At 44.4% G+C, this 18457-nt stretch overlaps 1 protein-coding gene across 1 annotated transcript in view; it reads right to left on the minus strand.

The window, feature by feature from the left end:
* STAG2 (STAG2 cohesin complex component) overlaps positions 1-14822 on the minus strand; it is a 181364-nt gene extending 166542 nt beyond the window's left edge. The window contains exon 1 of the mRNA XM_074962528.1: positions 14631-14822. The gene's annotated coding sequence lies outside the window, so the exon portion shown is untranslated. The remainder of the gene's footprint in view (positions 1-14630) is intronic.
* Positions 14823-18457: the final 3635 nt, after the last annotated feature.

The following is an 18457-nucleotide window of genomic DNA, read 5'->3' on the forward strand; positions in this document are numbered from 1 at the left end:
CATGTAATTTTAGTCCGTTCTACACCAGTACCACTAACAATCACCTACAATATCAGTACAGTCTCCAACCAAAAATGCTCAGTTACCCAGTACCATTTGCATGTGACACTTTAAAGACAAACTCTGCCCCAATGAGGTTATAATCAAACATTATGAATAGCCTGAATCCCTATTCTCCTAACACAGGGCACCCACACACGCACACTCTACCTTTCCTCTTATAGAATCATAGAATATCAGGGTTGGAAGGGACCCCAGAAGGTCATCTAGTCCAACCCCCTGCTCAAAGCAGGACCAATTCCCAGTTAAATCATCCCAGCCAGGGCTCTTCCTATTCTTTTATTCTTAATTTCAAGTTAAACTAAACCCTGGCCTGAGCTCCCTCCTAGGATTTTTCCCTGTAATGTCTCCTCTCGCCCCCTAATCCCCCTGACTCAGAGTGGGGCATATGGTGGATTGAAGCTGACAAGACCTGCCTGGTCTTGCTGCCAGCACAAGCTAGCATGAGTCAGCAGCATAACCCTGAGCATTCCTTCAGGCTTCTAGAACATCCCATTACACTCAGTATAGCAATCACACTATAGGACAGCAAATAAAATTAGGATAACAAAGATCACGTCAGTTCCAAGTTTTTGGAAACTAAGCCCAGGCACAAGAGCAGCAGCAGATGGCACTGGTGTGGAAGTTAGCATAGGATTCTTCTCCCATTACTGGAAGCACTTGAAAAGAGACAAAAACACAGACTCCACTGCGTGCCAGCTCACTTCATCCAATTTTGAAGTCATATGAAAGAACAACTAAGTTATTCTCTTCTCCCACCATCTCATTCCCATGCTTATTAAAAAACCCATCTTCATCAGCTTCTCCCTGCACCCAGCGAAAGGTCATCCTTAATTTCTGCCTTATCTCCACCACTTTTCAATCCCTACCCTGATGTCTTCACATCAGGCTTATTGAAATATTTCTACCTTACACATGCCACATCTCAGGACGCTTCAAGCATAATTTATACAAAAGCTTTGTGCATTTCACACTGGTACAACTATTAACAGTTTTGATGACTGCCAGTGTATTCCACAACAGAGCCCGCAGTTGCAAGTGCTGCAATACTGTGCACTGCATATCCACAGGTACTTATCTACTTCTGTAAGTTATTTCTCACACCTTCTTTCCTGTCTTCCTTAGCATTACTTCATTTCCCTTCTCCATCTTTTATTTGATTTTTTAGGATGCTCTGCTCCACTACGTTCTTTATTCTGGAGATCAAATGAAGTTTACTTACAGAAGACCTAAAAAGCTTTGGTAAAAAATATTTAAATTGCCAAACTACTCGGAATACGGTCCCAATCCATATTTGCTTAATCAACTGGATCTTCCCACATAAACCTCCATGAGAGCAGGACTGATCCCTACATTTGTAGGGTTGAAATGTCAATACCACATTTAAAAATCCAAAAAAAATAATACTTCCCTCCCTCCTCTAACAAGTCCTGAGATCAAAGTACCCACCACTATTGAAGACATAAGCCGACACCTAAATCTGAGCAAGGAAGCTGAAACATCAATGCCTGCTGTAGTGGGAAATAAGGAATTCTGAAATCTGATCTTTCCATGTAAATGAAAGAAAAGTTTGGTTTTCATGCATTTTATTCTCAAGTGTATTTATCTATTCACAGTATTACTGAGTTGGAATTTTCAAAATATAATTTCTGTTCATTTTTAAATACTGCTGATGCATAATAATTTATTTGTCTTACCACGTGTGTCTACTACTCTAAAACTGTATTTTGCATTAACAAGATACTGCTTTGAGGCACTGACATGCTCACTTCCATGTACAGAATGGAAGTTGAGCAATGTAACTAAGAAGAGAAAACAAGATGGCAAATGACAGTGAAATACCCAGAGCACCTTGGGCTCCAAGAACTGACACTTTTAAACAATTTTCAGGTATTGAGCCACAGGTGCTTTAGTTTCTCAACTCTATTCAACGTTGTCACATGGTACAATAATACAGAACATGTGCATACTTACTTGAGCAATGTATTTCAAAAATAGACATGCTGGGTACAAACACTGATGGGAATATCAAGAGTTATCAAAATAAAATGAAAGGAAACCCACCTCATAAAATGGAAAGATATGTGGTGTTTATGAGATGCACAAATAAAAATGAAAGCCTGAAATGTTGCTTAAAATGGGCTACTAAAAAGAAAACTCACTCCCACCTCTTTCACAGGCAAACTGCCTTAATAATGCATTTCCTTGGTAGGTAAATCAATATGCATAGGCCAGTTTCAATGGGGGGGTCAATCCTTTATCAGAAAAGTAGCAACAGAACTATAACACAGATGCAGCAGAGATACCAGTGCAGCTTCGCTTCTGGTTGCCAAAGTTGCAAATGAACTGCAGATTTCTGGAAATAATAAGAGTAGTTATGAAAAGGAATAGGAGAATATTATCTGATTATTTACACAAACTAATTTAAAAAGCAATATTGAAAGAACACTTGATTTATATCTCATTGATGCATAGATAAGCAGGCAATCTGTCTAAAAAAGAAATCTTATTTATAGCATATTAACAATAGCATTCTAGGTAAGTGCCACAAAAAGGGGAAAAGATGATAAATGACAGCGACAACAAGAAAACCAAGGACAAGTCTTTTGTAAAAATCCTTTCTATACCCCTACCTGGTGCATCCCCCAAGTCATTCATTTGCTGTACTCAAGACAACAGGTATTTTTCAGTGCACATAGCTATAATTTCAGTAACACTTTATCCTTTCCAAAATAAACTTTTTTTCCCTTTAAATGTGTCTAAATTAAGCTTTTTAAACAAACACTACTGAAAAAATAAAGACCTGAGTCATCTTTAGAAAAGGGGGGTGAGGAGTAGAAGGGATGAGTTTTAAGTCATTTCAAAGACACCACAACTAAGAAGTACCTCCTGCTTATACAGCAGGTGTGTAAAACAACAAAGCTTTACTTCAGATCAGGAGTACAGATGTGCATATAATTTAAAAAAAATTCGGTATTTAGGACCCAATCTTGCAAATACACATTTCTGTAACAAGAGTAGTTCCTGCAACTTCATTGGTGAATACTGACAACTGTAAAATTAGTCATAAGTATGTACAGGATTAGGACGATAGTGGAGTTCTACAGATAGTGTTAAAGATACAGTCTTTACTTATCCATTGAAAAAGTTACAGCACAAGTAGTAACAATGCAAGATTCCTCGCACTACCAAATCAAGGAGTAGCTAGAGACATCATGTTAAAAAAATATTTAAAATGTTTATTTATGCTAATACCCTAGATTATTAAAACAATTTTCTATATCTAATTTACTTTTTATCACTTGTGCTGGTTCCTCTGTGCTCCTCATTTGGTTTGTACAGTGGAAAGCAGACAGTCAATTTCACTTTCTGGTTTTCAGGCACAAGCACAAGGTTGCCATGCCTGGGTTGCAAACACAGCAGTCATCTAAATTCAAACAGCTTTCAGTTAATTTCTATTAATAGTAAGTTTTCAGAGCTCTTTTTAAAAAAGCCTCAACTCCCAAGCAGTATCATTATTAATAAATCCTCAGCCTCTGATGTGTCTGCCAATAAAATTACAATATTACAGGTGCCTTTTGATGTGCACCCCTCGTTACTCAGAAACAAGCTAATTCAGACCGTGTCTGCACTACCACTTATGCTGGAAAAACTTATGTTGCTCAGGAGTATGAAAACACCCTTCTGAGCGACATAAATTTCGCTGGCATAAAAGGTAGTGGTGTACACAGCACTATGCTGGCAGAAGAGCTTCTAGCTACCACTGCTCATTGAGGTGGTTTTATTACGTCAAGAGGAGAGCTCGCTCCCATCAGCATAGACAGTTTACACAAGCGATCTTAGAGCAGCCCAGATGCACTACTGTAAGCCCAATACTGTAAACATAGCCTTAATCAGCCAATTTCAAGTTCGTCAAGCAATACAGATGGTAACCTCTTTTTGTCAACAATGACTCAAATAAAATCCAAACTTTATATTCCAGGATACATTAATTTACAATGATCTCAAAAAGATATAAATCAGGGATCTCAAACACGCGGCCCAAGTTATTTCCTGCAGCCCGCCAGAGGCACCGACTCCACCAGCAGCCAAGCTCCCCTCATCCCCTGCCCCCCGCCTCCCACCAGAGCACACCATGCCCCCGCTCCTCCGCCTACCTCCCAGTGCTTCCCGCCGCCAAACAGCTGTTTGGTGGCACTTAGGACTTTCCAGGAGGGAGGAGGCGGAGAAGAGGCATGGCCGGGGCGGGAATTTCGTGAAGGGGTTGGAATAGGGGCAGAGAGCGGGCAGAGTTGGGGGGGACTTTGGGGAAGGGGTCGGGCCTCATGGAAGGGGTCGAGTGGGGGCGGGGCCAGGGGCACAGGCTTTTGTATCTTTGTATGAAAAGGTATCAGTGATGCAGCCCTCAGGCCAATGTATTAGTCCTCATGTGGATTTGAGTTTGAGATCCCGCATATAAATGATATACAAGACCATACTACAGGATTCTGTTAACGTGTCAGTTACCCAAGAACAAAGTCAGTAGGTTAAAATATACAAGTGATATTTACAGCCTTAGATTTTGTTATACTTTCAATTATATACCCTTGTTTAGAGATTTGATTCATATCAGAATATCAATATTTCTCTTCCCAATATTCCACCATACACAAGTCAGACTTTCTACACACTCTCCCTTTAGCTCTGTTCTGTGAAACCGCAGTCATGCAAGCAAGACAATCCATCGGCTAGCCACTGTATACAAATATGCCGTTATTTTTCTACATGCTTTCTGTTCATTAAAAAAGTATATATTCCCAGAAAGACACCTAAATATCTGATGTTAAATTTTTTTTATACTTTCTACAGTCCAGTTTTTACACAGTCAAAAAATCATGAGATTCAGAAAATAAACCTCAATTACTTTGTTATAATTATAAACAGGCTCTTTAACAGATTTGTTTGAACATCCACAGTAAAGTCAATCTTCATTCCCAGATTATGTGCTATAAATCTGAGGAAAATATTCTTCATGCAAAACAGAGGTTGAATCCCTGCTTTAATATGAACCGAACCATAACTAAGGAGTTGCTATTGTAGTGACTCCATATTTAGGGGTTGCATTCCAAAAATGGGCTTAAAATGAGGCATAAATTTCTGCTTTGTTCCTAAAGTAGATGTCGAATATATTTGAAATTTCACTCTGTTAGAAATTTCAATTTAGTTACAAATTCTTAATAGCAAGCCCCGGGGTTTCAGATCTGACTGTAATTCTCTCATTGTTGACTGATCTATAAAACAACCTGTTAGAGCTGAATCCAAAGAGCACTGGTGCAACAGGGAAAGGATTTTTTTTTTTTTTAAACGTTGGATTTAGGGACAATTTTAGAAATTTTTGTAGTATAAATGAATGTTTGCGCGCTGTATATACAAGCTTGATTGGTTGATGGGGTGGGCAAACATATACAAATCTGGCTGATGGGCACAATTACATATACAGCCTTTTCCAAGCAGAGCTACATTTCTCTCAAATTTTATCATACAACAGAAGGTCTCATAAGCAGCTGCTGCTGGATAAAATATTCCCCCAGTGTGTTTCTAAATAATACCACCACCATAGAAAATTAATACACAAAAATATAGTCTGTGAAGCAGTTACTGTCACTGTGTCATCAAATATACCTAACCCAAACCCATAAAAGAAAAACTAGTTAGCCTACCTAATGGTACATACCCTCTAGTCCTCCACACACAAGCACATCATTACCGCAGCCACTGCACACCACAAACCAAACACCGCAACCTGCCCTCTTACTGTCAGCCTTCCCTTCTCCCTTAACCATCCTTCTGCACACAACCCTTTCATAAAATACTCTCTCCCAACACAACCAGCTACCACGCCTAACATCCATAACTTCTCATCTTGTGAAAATAATCTAGTAAAGGGTGAAAAGTTATGGTTGTGCATGATCTGTTGTACGTCAATTTGGTAATGGTAAGGTACGCACTGAGGGGTGGCTTAACTTTTCATTTCCTTGCTATTATGGGTTTGTGTCAGGCAAGTTGTGTGTGCACTAACCGCACCTGTTTATCAACCAAGTTTTCTGAGTATTAATATATGGGTTTTTCCTAACATATTTAAGGTTCCCTAGACTACATAGACCCTTTGCCCCACTCTCTTCCTGAAACACAATTTCAGTTGCTCTTTCAATAACAGTTCCCAATCCAAAAGCCACTTAATTTAAAAAAGGGGGATTCCCCACGAATATTAGTCCTGAGCCCACATCATGGATCCACTAATACAGCCCTTAGGGCCCTGAGTCTGCATCAGGATCTAATACTATCATGACAGTCTTTTAAAGTCAATATTCACATGCTTCCAAAACGGAAGGGGAGCAGAGGAGTGGAGTTCAGATTATGCAGGCAATCTTTATTTTTGGCATTACCTGACTATGAGTGCTTGACTTTGATACTCTAATATCCTTTTAATTCATCTGAATACTACTGGTGACACTGACTTTCTAAATTCAAGTTCTTCATTAGCTGCTTGAAGGCTTTTTGATGTAACCTTTGTGTACCAATTTCCAGCAATGTACTACTGGCATCTCTCTCTGACACACAGTACTGGTGGGACGAGCTATTAATGGGGACAAAGGACATTATCAGTGTATTCCTGCCTCATTCACTGTGCACCCTCCAACTTGCACGCTGAATTAGATAAGTATGAAAAAAGTATGATTTCAATTATTTAAAAAACAAAAACTAAGAAATTTTATAATATAATAAAATTATATTAATTTTAAAATATAATAATTTACAAGGCAAGAACAAAACAATTTTTCATAATACATATTCAATAAGAATGGCTACGGCAGAAACCTACTGACTTTAACAGGAGTTGGTCTTGACCCTAAATTTGGATGCGGTACACTAAATGAAGCAGGGCTTCTTCAAAACCCTACCTTATTTCGTAAGTACTCTTCCAAAATCAAATCAAAAGATTTCTCGCATCTTAAAAGATTTTTAAAAACCTTCAGCCTGGTCTATACAATAGTTAGGTTGATGTAAGGCATCACTCTGTCAGTGTCTGCACTACAACAGTGGTCCCACCAATGTCAGTCACTCACAACACCAACTTAGTTAAAACAGGTTTCAGAGTAGAAGCTGTGTTAGTCTGTACTCACAAAAAGAAGAAGAGTACTAGTGGCACCTTAGAGACTAACCAATTTATTTGAGCATAAGCTTTCATGAGTTACAGCTCACTTCAACGGATGCATCAATTAGTCTCTAAGGTGCCACTAGTACTCCTTTTCTTTTTAGTTAAAACAATTACATACATGTGCAAAAGTAGGTTTTAAACTCTCAGTTCTGCGGAATCAAAATAGATCACCAAAAGGCAAATGTCCAAACTTGTTACTATCATGTCAAGCTTCAAAGCTGTCCCCCAAACTAGAAAAATGTTAAAGCTGATAAAAAGCTGCAGACAGAGATAATGGCTAGGGTATTTTTCCCCTCTCACTCTTTGTACCCAATGAACCATTATTTTGTTCAAACTTTGTAAAGACAAACGAACTACATACAAACCAAGAAGAGAAATGATTGTAAGAGAGATCTTAGGCTACATCTACACTAGAGAGCTTACAGTGGTGCAGCTGTACAAATGCAGTTGTGCCGCTGTAAGATCTCTCCTGTAGCTGTTCTATACCAACATGAGAGAGCTCTCTCATCAACCTAATTAATTCACCCCCAAAAAGCGGCAGTAGCTATGTCGGCAGGAGAAGCTCTCCCACCGATATAGCACTGTGCTCACTACCACTCGTGCCAGTGTAACTTACGTTTCTTGGGGGGTGATATACTCATACCCCTGAACAACATACATTTTGCTGACATAAGTGGTAGTGTAGACATATCCTTAGACTCTGACAATGGTACCCAAAAAGTTTAACAAAGCTATAAGCAACTGAAATGAGTCTTTTGGAATAGAAGCACTTAGGCAACCGTAACTATAGCTCCTGCTCCAGTAATATCAACAAGAAGATTGCATTTTCTATTGCTTCTGTAGACCAAGTATACCGCACACACCAGGGACTCCCTGCATTCCTCCACTGCTTCCAAGGAGCCCCCTGTGTGCTACTCTCCCATTCCCTTCTTTTTTAGGGATTCTCTGCAATCCCTCCTTACCCTCTGCTCATCATTTCAGGGGTTCTGAATGTCCTCCCTCCATTCCCCCTATGCCACGTCACTGTCCCCCATTCCCCTTATGACAGGGCTCTGTGTGCTCCCTTCACCCCATACTAGCATACCACATTATCCCCTGTTCTGTGGTTCTGCGTGCTGCCTCTTTCCCCCCTTCCCCACCACGGCAGGGGCTCTATGTGCACATACCCCATTTCCCGCTCCATCACATCAGGGTCTCTGTGTTCCCCATGTACCCTTTCCCTCTTACTATGGTCCCCTTTCTCCCCCCCCCCCCCCCCACCATACTAGGGTTCCCCTTTCTTCATCCCCACCAGCAAGGGTGTGTGCCCCCACCCCTGCCAGGGGCTCTGTGTGTGCTCCCATTTCCCCCGTCTCAATTTGTTTTCTTTCTGTCTGGGACAGACGTTTTTCATGTTGTCAACATTTAAAGCTGTATTAGGAGGATGAGCAGGGCTGAGATGAAGGATGTTATTATGCTAGAATTTATTATTGGCTGACATCAAGAGATTCTCTGATCTACAGACAATTACAGATGTGGCTGAAGTTGCTGGTTCTGCCAACCAGATGCCAGGGGCTCTGTGTGTCCCCCATTTTCCCCTTTCATTTTTTACAATTTTCACCAAAGTCAAAAGTGTTCTGTGCATTGATGCCTAAAATACCCCCTGAACTTTTGGAAGGAATCAGGTACAGCATTCAAGTCATCATGTTACAGGCAAAAATAAAAACAGACAAGAAAACATTTAACAAACTTAAAGTGAGTTTTTTAGCCAAAAAAAAAAAAAAACAGAGGCTGGGATATTGTACAAACTCCCATGGATTCATGTAACTAGAAATGGGTTGCAGGGTCAGGCATAACTTCCAGAGTGTCAAATTTTATACTATGCTGTGAAATTTGCTTAATATTGATACAGAAAGTAACACTGAACTATCATGATTACAGGTAACCCAGTCAAGATTCTTTAAGGTCATACTGCACCTGAATCATAGTGACTAAAAGAGAAGTCACATAAAAATGAAAACGTATTCTGACACATCAGAAAATATTACAATCAATATTTTGTAATCTGATCAAGTTTAATATAGTCTCTTCCATGAATAAGAGTACTTATCTCCAAAAGGGTAACACCCTACAGCTATTTTCTATAGGAGACTATGGAACTACCATGTAATCTCCAATAGATAAAAGCAGTCTAAACTTCTATTTACACTAGTTTTAAAGTGATTCAGCTAATGTTTGTAAGATACAGTATTACAGAAACTCTTAGAAAATAAAATGACATTTAATGAGTTACATGGTTTCACATCTCTTTTGCAAGTTAAACATAAATGCATTTCTGCATTTAATGAGCTCACTATTTTAATTTATAAGAACACAGCTGTACTGAGATGATTTAACTATGAAAAAGCACTGTGGAACTTGTTGAGCTAAGCCAATCATTTACTAGCTAAAGTTTCATGTTTGGAAAAGGGAATGTTCTTTGGTTTTACAGAACATCAATAGATTCCTTTTTCACTGCCAAGAGGTTACATTCAATATTTTTAATAAAACATTATAAAAGCCATTTTTTCCCTGTAAATTCTCCCAAATATCACTATTCCTTTTAAAGCATCACTGCGTCCTTAGTTACAGCAAAACAACTGGAATACACCTAGCAAACAAAACTGATAAATCCACTCTCCAATTGCAAACAGCAAGTAGCAAACTTAACCTGGTGTTTAAAGGAGATGGGGCTTACAACACTAATTTCTGTAGAATTGAAATTGTCATTTATAGCTGCAATATAATCTTCTGAACATGAACAGTGTATGCCGGGTTGTCTTCCTGAATCTGTAGATAGCCTGAAACAGATTTCAATTGTCTACAGCCCAAACCCTGCCCCCAGTGCACAGTGTGAGCAGGTGTCTGTGAGTTCAGGAATTCTTATGGGAACCCCTGCTTGGTCCCTGAGCAGTAGCAGAGTGGTCCCCTGGTCACTACTCTAGACTAGAGCTGGGAAGGAAACAGTTTTCCTGTCCCACAAAACCTTGAGATTTCAAAATATTTTCTCATTCAACATTGGGAGAAAACCAAGAACTTTTAAAAATGATCATTGAAAATTGAGACACCTGCCCCAAAACAGCCAATAATCCACAGTTGGGGCACTCATTTGGGAGACCCAGGTTCAAATTCCTTTGAATCGGGCAGAGCAGCAACTTGAACCTGGGTCTCCCACCCAGTTAGCATCCTAATTACTGGGCTATTAGCTATTCTGGGGGACGGGTGAGGTCTCACTCTCTCCAGCTTGATCTACATTTAAAGTTAAGGCAGCAAAGCTGAAGAATTTACACCCCGAGTGCTGTAGTTATGCTGACCTAACTCCTGGTGAAGATGAAGCTAAGTCAACAGAAAAACCCCTTCTGTTGCTGTAGAAAGCATCTACACTACAGTACTAAAGCAGTCACCTATAGCACCATAGCGCTGCAGCAGTAGCACCCATGGCGTCCCCCCCAAAAATTAGTTTTGATTACTCAGCATTTTCCAACAAACTGTTTTGTGAAAAATCTCAACCACTCTACTCTAGACTTGGGCCTGGAATATCCTTAATTTTACTTGTAAACTCACTACACTGGAGTGGGATTCATGATGGATCCCTGTAGACACAGATCAATAAGCCCCAGACCCTAATCCCTACTACTAAGGGACAGAGAGCACTCACAGAGTTGGACTTAATACAAAGAAAGCATGCATCAACTTCATAAGCTCCCCAAATCATGCTTATACCATGTGCAGCACACAACATTGGTGTTTCCACTCTCAACAGCTAGAGGGGGGAGGGAGCACAAATTATCTGTTAAGGAAAAGGAATTATTTCCAGTCATCTCTTTGGCATGATAATTTTGAAGCTTCCATCTTAGTTTTATCCCTCCAAACAGTTGCGTGTCTACAATCCCCATGAGTCTTCAACCACCACAACCAGCCCAAACCTTGCGCGCACTGCGAGCAGTGGAGTATGATAAATCTGACTACTAACCTATTGGATGATATATCACAAATAGTTGCATTTTGATTTTGATTTTTGATTTTCAGACTAAGGAAGAGAAGCAAGGAATGTTGTTACTGAGGCCTGGTCTATACTTACATTTGGGTTGACATAGCTACATCAGACAGGGGTGTGAAAACCACACATTTCTGATCAACATACCTATGTTGAACTAAGTCCCAATGTACACATAGTCATATTGATGAATGAAAGCTACACTGACCGGAGCAAACTTTGTTCAGAGTAGTGTTCCTATACCCCCATCTGTCAGTGTAGGCTTCATTTACACACTACAGGGTTATGCCGTCATTACTACTCCAAAATAGTTATACCAACAGTCTCCATAGACGTACTTTTTTTTTCGGGGGGTGGGGGGGTAGTCAACAATTAATGTATTAATTGGTATTATGAGTCCCCAGCAGAGTATCATGACAGTTATCTGTACAATCACAGAGAAATAAACTATGTCACAGGACTAGCATGAAAGTCAGTTAGTGCTTGTAAAACACTACAAGCGTTCATCATCATCAATACACCACTGAGACTACACACAATACTACACACAGTTCCAGATACTTTTTCTGATATTGAGGTATATCACTGGGAAAGAATTCCAAAAAGAATGAAAGGCATCCAGGTTAAGGAGGACTTTAAAGAAATAACTTTCTGCTGGGCCAAGGGTGAAAATTAGAAGGAGTAGGATGAAACCGAACAATGGAAAATTTTAGGATGAATACTAATAAGATTCTGTAACAATTAAGTCTATTATATTGTGGAATATTCTATTAAGGGAAGGGATGGAAGACCCAGTCACCAATCTTTTAAAACAAGACTGGACAAAACACTCAAATAGGTGATGTAAACAACAATCCAGCACTGGCCTCCAGGGAGTGGACCTAAGAGGAGTTTTCCATTTCTAATTTCTATTAGTATATGATATCAACTGTGTTCATTCCAGGGATCCAAAGCATAAACACGAAGTTTATTTAATGAAGCACATTATTCCTAGATTTCTCAACTGTGTGCACTTCAGACATATTGCAAACAGCACCAGCTCTGAGCCCAGACTTTCTAATGTAGCTACAGAGCTAAACGCTTTGCTGTGCCGCACATCAGCATGTGTTTGTGAAGCCTAGAGCCCAAGTTCACTAAACCTGCTGTAGTGTACTCTCGCCCCAGGGGAGAGCAAGCAGGCCACCTCCTTCTCCGCGTGCGGATGACCAATGGGAAGAATGAGAAAGGAGAGGCGGGTGAGTGCTCCGAGGACATGAACAAACACAACCAGCTCTCAAGCAGGCCCCATTAGAGCGGTGTGTGACGCACTTCGGTAACCCGACTCCCCACCCCTGTTAAGAGCCACTGCGCTGACACAGCCCCTCCTCCCCTGAAGGAGGGCGACGACGACAGAGAAAAGCAAGGTTTTGAACCGCTCCAGGCTACCTCCAGGAACCCCTCCTTACAGCCTCACAGGGCAAAGGAACCTCTTGTCTCAACCCTACACCTGACAGGGGACAGAAAGAAGGGCTGAGTCACCAAATCAAGCTGCTAATGAGACCAGGTCCAAAAACACGAACATAGGGTGTGGCTGCAGGGAGCACAAGGGGAGGCAACACCCCTGAACAAGCCATCATCTGTGTTGACAAAGCTGAAAGGGGAAATAGAAGAGTTTTAAACCCGAACAGCCAGGAAGCTATTAAAAACTGGGAATTAAATCATTCCGCAACTCTTACAGAAAAGTTTGTAACAGCTTAATGCATAATCTTGTAGGAACACAAAGTAATTGATTCGAAAAAAGAAAAACAGCCATTCAATTGCCACTGCTGGCCCGGGGGAGGAATCAACCAGCCAGTCCTCCCAGGTATTTTCAGAGAAAGCAAGTATCCCCTACAACACCACTACTTGGAGAAGAAGGAAGCAAGGAGCAGACCACACAGACAGCGAGGGCACCAGCATCACCACACACACACATATACCAGAAGCAAGCGTTGTGTTTACGTTGATCTAAAAGAATAAGAAAACAAGCTTCCAAGTTCAGCGGAACTAACTTGATGCCACCGTACCCTGCCCTTCCATCCCTCCTCACTCATCTCTGCCAACGAGTCCCTAAAGACGTCTGCATGCGTGTACACAAGAGAGTCCAGAAAGCAAAAAAGCTGGGAAAGCTGCTTCCTCCTACCTGGGCAGGGTTCAGCTCAGTTCAGTGTGCATGTCGAGAAGGAGGGGGCTCTGGGCAAAGCTGTCTAAAACAAAAGTGGCGCCAAAACCCCCTGTAATCAGCTTTCTTCCTCCTTCTCTTCCCCTCCCCCATCATAGCCGGCTCGGGCCCAGCAGGGCTCCAGCAACACGCGGCTCCCAACACCAAGCGCCCCCGGGACAAGTTTGCAATGGCCCTTCTTTTCCAAAACTGAACTGAAACTGCCTCCAAAATCTCCTGCGGGGGGCGGGCAAGCCCCTCGAACAAGTGATGGGGAAAGGGAGCACAGGGGCCCCGCTTCCCGAGACTCACTCCGCACAGGCCCTGCTCGCTCCCTCCTCAACTCCTTCGGGGCGGGAGGAGGTCAGACCCCACGGCTTCATTCCTGTCCGAAAGGGGAAACGGCGCTTCCTCCATTCCTCCCCAAAGTGCCGTGCAGGGAGGGGACCGGCCCCCGGGGGAGTCAGTTGGGGGTACCAGTAACTAGGGGGGCATGCCCCCCCAATTGTTGTTTGCGGGGGCCTATCAGGCACGGAAGCCCCTACCCCAGCTACTCTCCAAGACGCACGACCCCGGGGCAGAAGTGGCCGCCCCACCATTTTCTCGTGCGCGCCGGGCCGCCCCCTCGGTGCGCTGCCGTCCCCGAGCTGGGCATCGAGGAGGGCTCCCCCTCGCCCCGCGGCGGCTCCGTTCCCCTCCCCTCGAGCAGACCTGCCCGGCCCGGCTCTCCCCGCGCGCACACACACACACACAATGCCCGAGTCCTCCATCTTGCCAGCAGCCCCGGCTCGGCTCTGGAGAAGGGGGAGGAGGAAGAGGAGGTTCTCCATTTTAGCTCGCGGAGCGCTGGGCCCGGACCGCCTGCGGCCGAGGAGGGGGAGAAGGAAGGGGGCTCCCCTAGGGCGGGCGGGCAGCGAGGCCGCTTTCGGAGCCCTCTCTCTCCCCCTCCCCGCCGAGAAGCGCTGGGAAGAGGGGGTGGGGGAGCGAGGGGGCTGGAGTGTTTTCTCGGCTCGGCCCCACGTCCTCCATCTTGGCTGCACTGTAAGTCCTGTGGCCAACCGGCCCGGCGCCCCGCTCCGTCCCCGAGGGCCCCGGCCTGGCCTCGCCCTATCGCCGCACACGGCCCCCGAGTCCCCCCTCCAAACTTCCAGAAGCTTCGCCGCCATTTTCTAACTTACCTTGCCCAGTGTCGGCGCAGGCAGCTCGGAGGCCCAAACCCGCGGCTCCGTCCCTGCCCCCCCCGGCCCGGTTGCGGGATGCGTGCGCCCGGCGCGGAAGCTCCGCAGCGGAGGGGTTTACAAACGGCGGTAGGAGCGGGCAGGTTATTTAATTTGGCGGCGGCGCAGGGGATTGTTTGGGGTGTTCGCTGCTCGGCGGCTCGCAAGCGAATGGAGGGCGCAGGCGCCACCTGGCGGCCACTGAGCGAGGCCGGCTATCCTGGGTGTGGGGCGACATCTGCCGGCCGGGCCGGGGAGGCTACTGCGCTCCCCTCCCCGCCAGGCTGCGAGCGGGTAAACAAGGTGGCGCGCATGCCCGGCCCTGCTTGTCTCACCCCACCCCCCCCCCGTCACCCAGCCCGGGGCGGGGCTGGGCATGCGCTCAGCGCGGGTAGATGCGGGTCAGCGCGGCCTTGTGGGGCGCTCGGGCTGTGCGCGCGGCGCCTGGGGGTGGGTGCACATTCGGCCTGCGGGGAGGCTGGGCTCGGAGCGTGGGAAGGAAGGACACCAGGGCTTGGGGCCGCGGCCCGCCAGCGCAGCGGAGGGAGGGTGGAGACAACTGGGCCCAGCCCGTGGGGGGAGGCGCTCGCTCGGGTAAGGGAGCCGAAGTTGCTGCCTGAGTTTAGGGCGAGGCACAGCGAGGTCTGTTTGTTGCCTCACGTAGCCAGGGCCTAACCTAGGGAGGAAGGGTCCCTCAGCGGAAGTGTTGGAACTGGTGGTGCTGCCACACCACACCACACCCCCTGGCTTGAACTGGTCTCCATCATACAGAGTGTGCAGTTTGATTCAGTGGCTCTCACCGCTACCCATCAGCCACCCTCAGGGCACTGCCTGGCTCGACCCACCCAGCAGGGACTCAGCAAACACATGCTACTCTGTGGGCCCTGGCGAGGACAGCCCAACAGGTGTGGGGCATGGCTGTGGCCGGTCCTTCAAGTTTCCCAGCTCTGCTCAGACCCAGAGGACCGTGCTAGTGGCACCACATGGTCACATGAGGGCCCTACCAGTTTTACAGTGGTGCTGGGCCTCACAGTCGGAGGGGGCCTATAAACCCTCCGTTTCCATGTACAGGGCGAGCCTGGTGGGGACCAGCACTCAGGCTCGGGCAAGCCCATGGAGCTGCCTGTAGATGACACACAGCAGTTGCCCCCCAGTACTGCATCTGGCTCAGCAAAGTAGCTGGAGTTGCCACACTGCAGCCAGGAGGGAGGGGACTGTGCCAGAACTCCCTGGCCTCAGGTACCCGCACCCCAAGTCCTGGGGGTGCTGCTCTGCGGGGCCTGAGTTCTGCTATCCAGGGCACAGCTCCCTCAGGCACTGGGCTCCACTTTGTGGCTGTGGGATGCAGATCATGACTCCAAGTCCCTCCCCCTGGAGCTGCTGCCATGGCTGTGCCCCCTCCCTCCACCCTTCCCCTGGATCAGAGTGAGGGGTCCAGTTGAGGAATAGACATTCGAGAGGAGCCATGTTCTGGTAGGCAATGGGGAGATTTAGGTCTAGAGGAGTCGGTTCATAGAGGGCTCTGATCCGATTCGGGCTGGAAGGGGATCTGGTCCAGTTTGAGGGTTTTGGTCTGGGGAGGGATGCGGGTATGGTCCAGTTCTGGTGGGGAAGGGAGGGGGGAGGGTCGTTCTGGGGGGGGATGTGGGTCTGGTTTGGGAGGTCATTCTGGGGATGGCTGTTGGCCTGGTCCGATTTGGAGGGTTGGCCCAGTCTTTGGGTGGCACAGCTGGTTCTGGTCCTAGTTTTTGTACCTCTGCCTGCAGGAAAGGACAAGCAAAGCTAGTATGAATGATGCTGTAAATAAAATGTATTAAAGTTTTTCATACTTTTTATTTTTAAAATGTTTTAAATCTGCCCCACTTTCATACAAAAATTTAATTCAAGCCCTTGTATTCATATGAGAAATGTGAAGGGTAAGAGAGTGTGAAGGTTCCTTTTTAGGGGTGCAGCACATGGCTGGTGTTTTGGCCAGCTTTGACTTTTGTTAGCTGTATTTACTGTGCTTTATTTTGTATTTTTTTAATAATTTATTTTATGTACACTTGTGTGTATTCCTTTTGCCCTAGGGCTATCATTGCTAGTACCCTATTGGCAGCCATCTTCAACTTAAACTTGTACATTTTGTAAATAAAGCTTTTGCCGCTGTGTGCTATGTCAAAGACAACTTCTGTGTCAATCTCCTGTCTTTTACAATTGTTCCCCATGAGGGCCCACAAAAGGTTAATTCGGCCCTGCATGAGGGATCTCACACAAGTGGGGTGAGGAATGTGGGGTGAAAACCTCCCCCCGAATGTGAGGCGGTTGTGTCAGACACTGCTGCTCCGTCTTGTGCAGGGAGAGACCGCTCAGCAGGCTAGTGGCAACAGAGCCTCAGCATGCTCCCCTGGTGAGTGCTTTAGGCAGAGAATTCGCTCCCTTGGGGCAAACAGTTCTGTAATCAACCAGGAAAAGCATTTTGGAAAGGAAACAAACTTGTCCAAAAACAAACAATTCTCCCCAATGATGATTTTTTTTCAGGTAAAACCATGTCAGTAAGGCATTGTTATTGACCTAATAAGCACTGTCCTGTGCTGTGCAAGCTGGGCTGTGCACACTGGTAACAAGGTCAGCTGTTTGTTTCATTCAAAGTGGCAGTGACAGAATTGACTGGAATAAGAAATCTTGAGAGTGTGTATCATACCAATGTCACAAAACACTAAAGCACAAAATTCTGTATATAAACACTAGTATCCAATTTCCCCTCTTACTTCCCAAAAGGTACAGTAATTAGAAAATTAAGACTGCTCAATATGAGAAAAATGTTTTAACTGACACACAAATGTCACATTGTTTTTCATTAATGGGACTGGATTATCAATTTACATTCTTTTTAATGCCCTCAAGTGTCAGCTTGTTCTTTAGGCTAGCCACAGGCAGAACTGTGTTATCTTAAATTACCTTTTAAAAACTGTTCTAAGATTCTCATTATATTTAATGAAGGATTTTGTTGTATTTTGCAGAGATGTTTATAATTGCATACAATATGCATGTATGTTAGTTTCACTCTCATTGGACCTGTCTGGAGAACTCTGGACTTGTCTGATGATGTTGGTGACATTTGTTCTGGTTAAAATCAGTCTTCCTCAAAATTTGTTATTTTTTGTTCACTGCTAAGAGTGGTTTCAGTTGAAATTAAGTTGTTGCTCTTAGGCTGTGAAGGAGACAGCCCTTCTGAAAGCTTTCTTGCAGGCTCTCCTGTAAAAGTTTAAAAGCCCAAAGTCACATATAGATGATAAAAAATGTTCAGGTAATACTTACATATTAACCATCACTAATCTCAAGCCTGATTATATTATTCTGTTCTTTTTACCAAAATCATAGAGTCCAAGAGTGCTACAGAAAGGGGTTCTACAAATATTGGGTGGGGAGTCCTGAAACTGCTGTTAATCCACAATAACAGGGAACAAGTTGGTTGGTTATCAGAGATTAGAAAAGCTAATTATATTGAGAGGAAAAGTAGTTCTGAATTTCAACCAGTTCACTTTCAAGCTTTGAGTTTGCAGGATTGCACCCTACTTGAGCAATATCACTCTAACATCAAATGATTTTTGGCCTCCTGGAATAGTATGGCATGCCGCCACTGTGAATCATAAGTAGTGCTACTAATATTAGATGCAAGAAGCTCTTACAAGTACAGTATTAGGCAACTCTAGTAACTAATGTTAGTAAGAATTAGGTGTTGCTGACAGCAACACCATTTGTCATCTTCTGGTGGTGGAACTTAGTGTTAGATATATTAACTTCTG

Source organism: Natator depressus, chromosome 9 (genome assembly GCF_965152275.1).
Source record: "Natator depressus isolate rNatDep1 chromosome 9, rNatDep2.hap1, whole genome shotgun sequence".
Classification (NCBI taxonomy): domain Eukaryota; kingdom Metazoa; phylum Chordata; order Testudines; family Cheloniidae; genus Natator; species Natator depressus.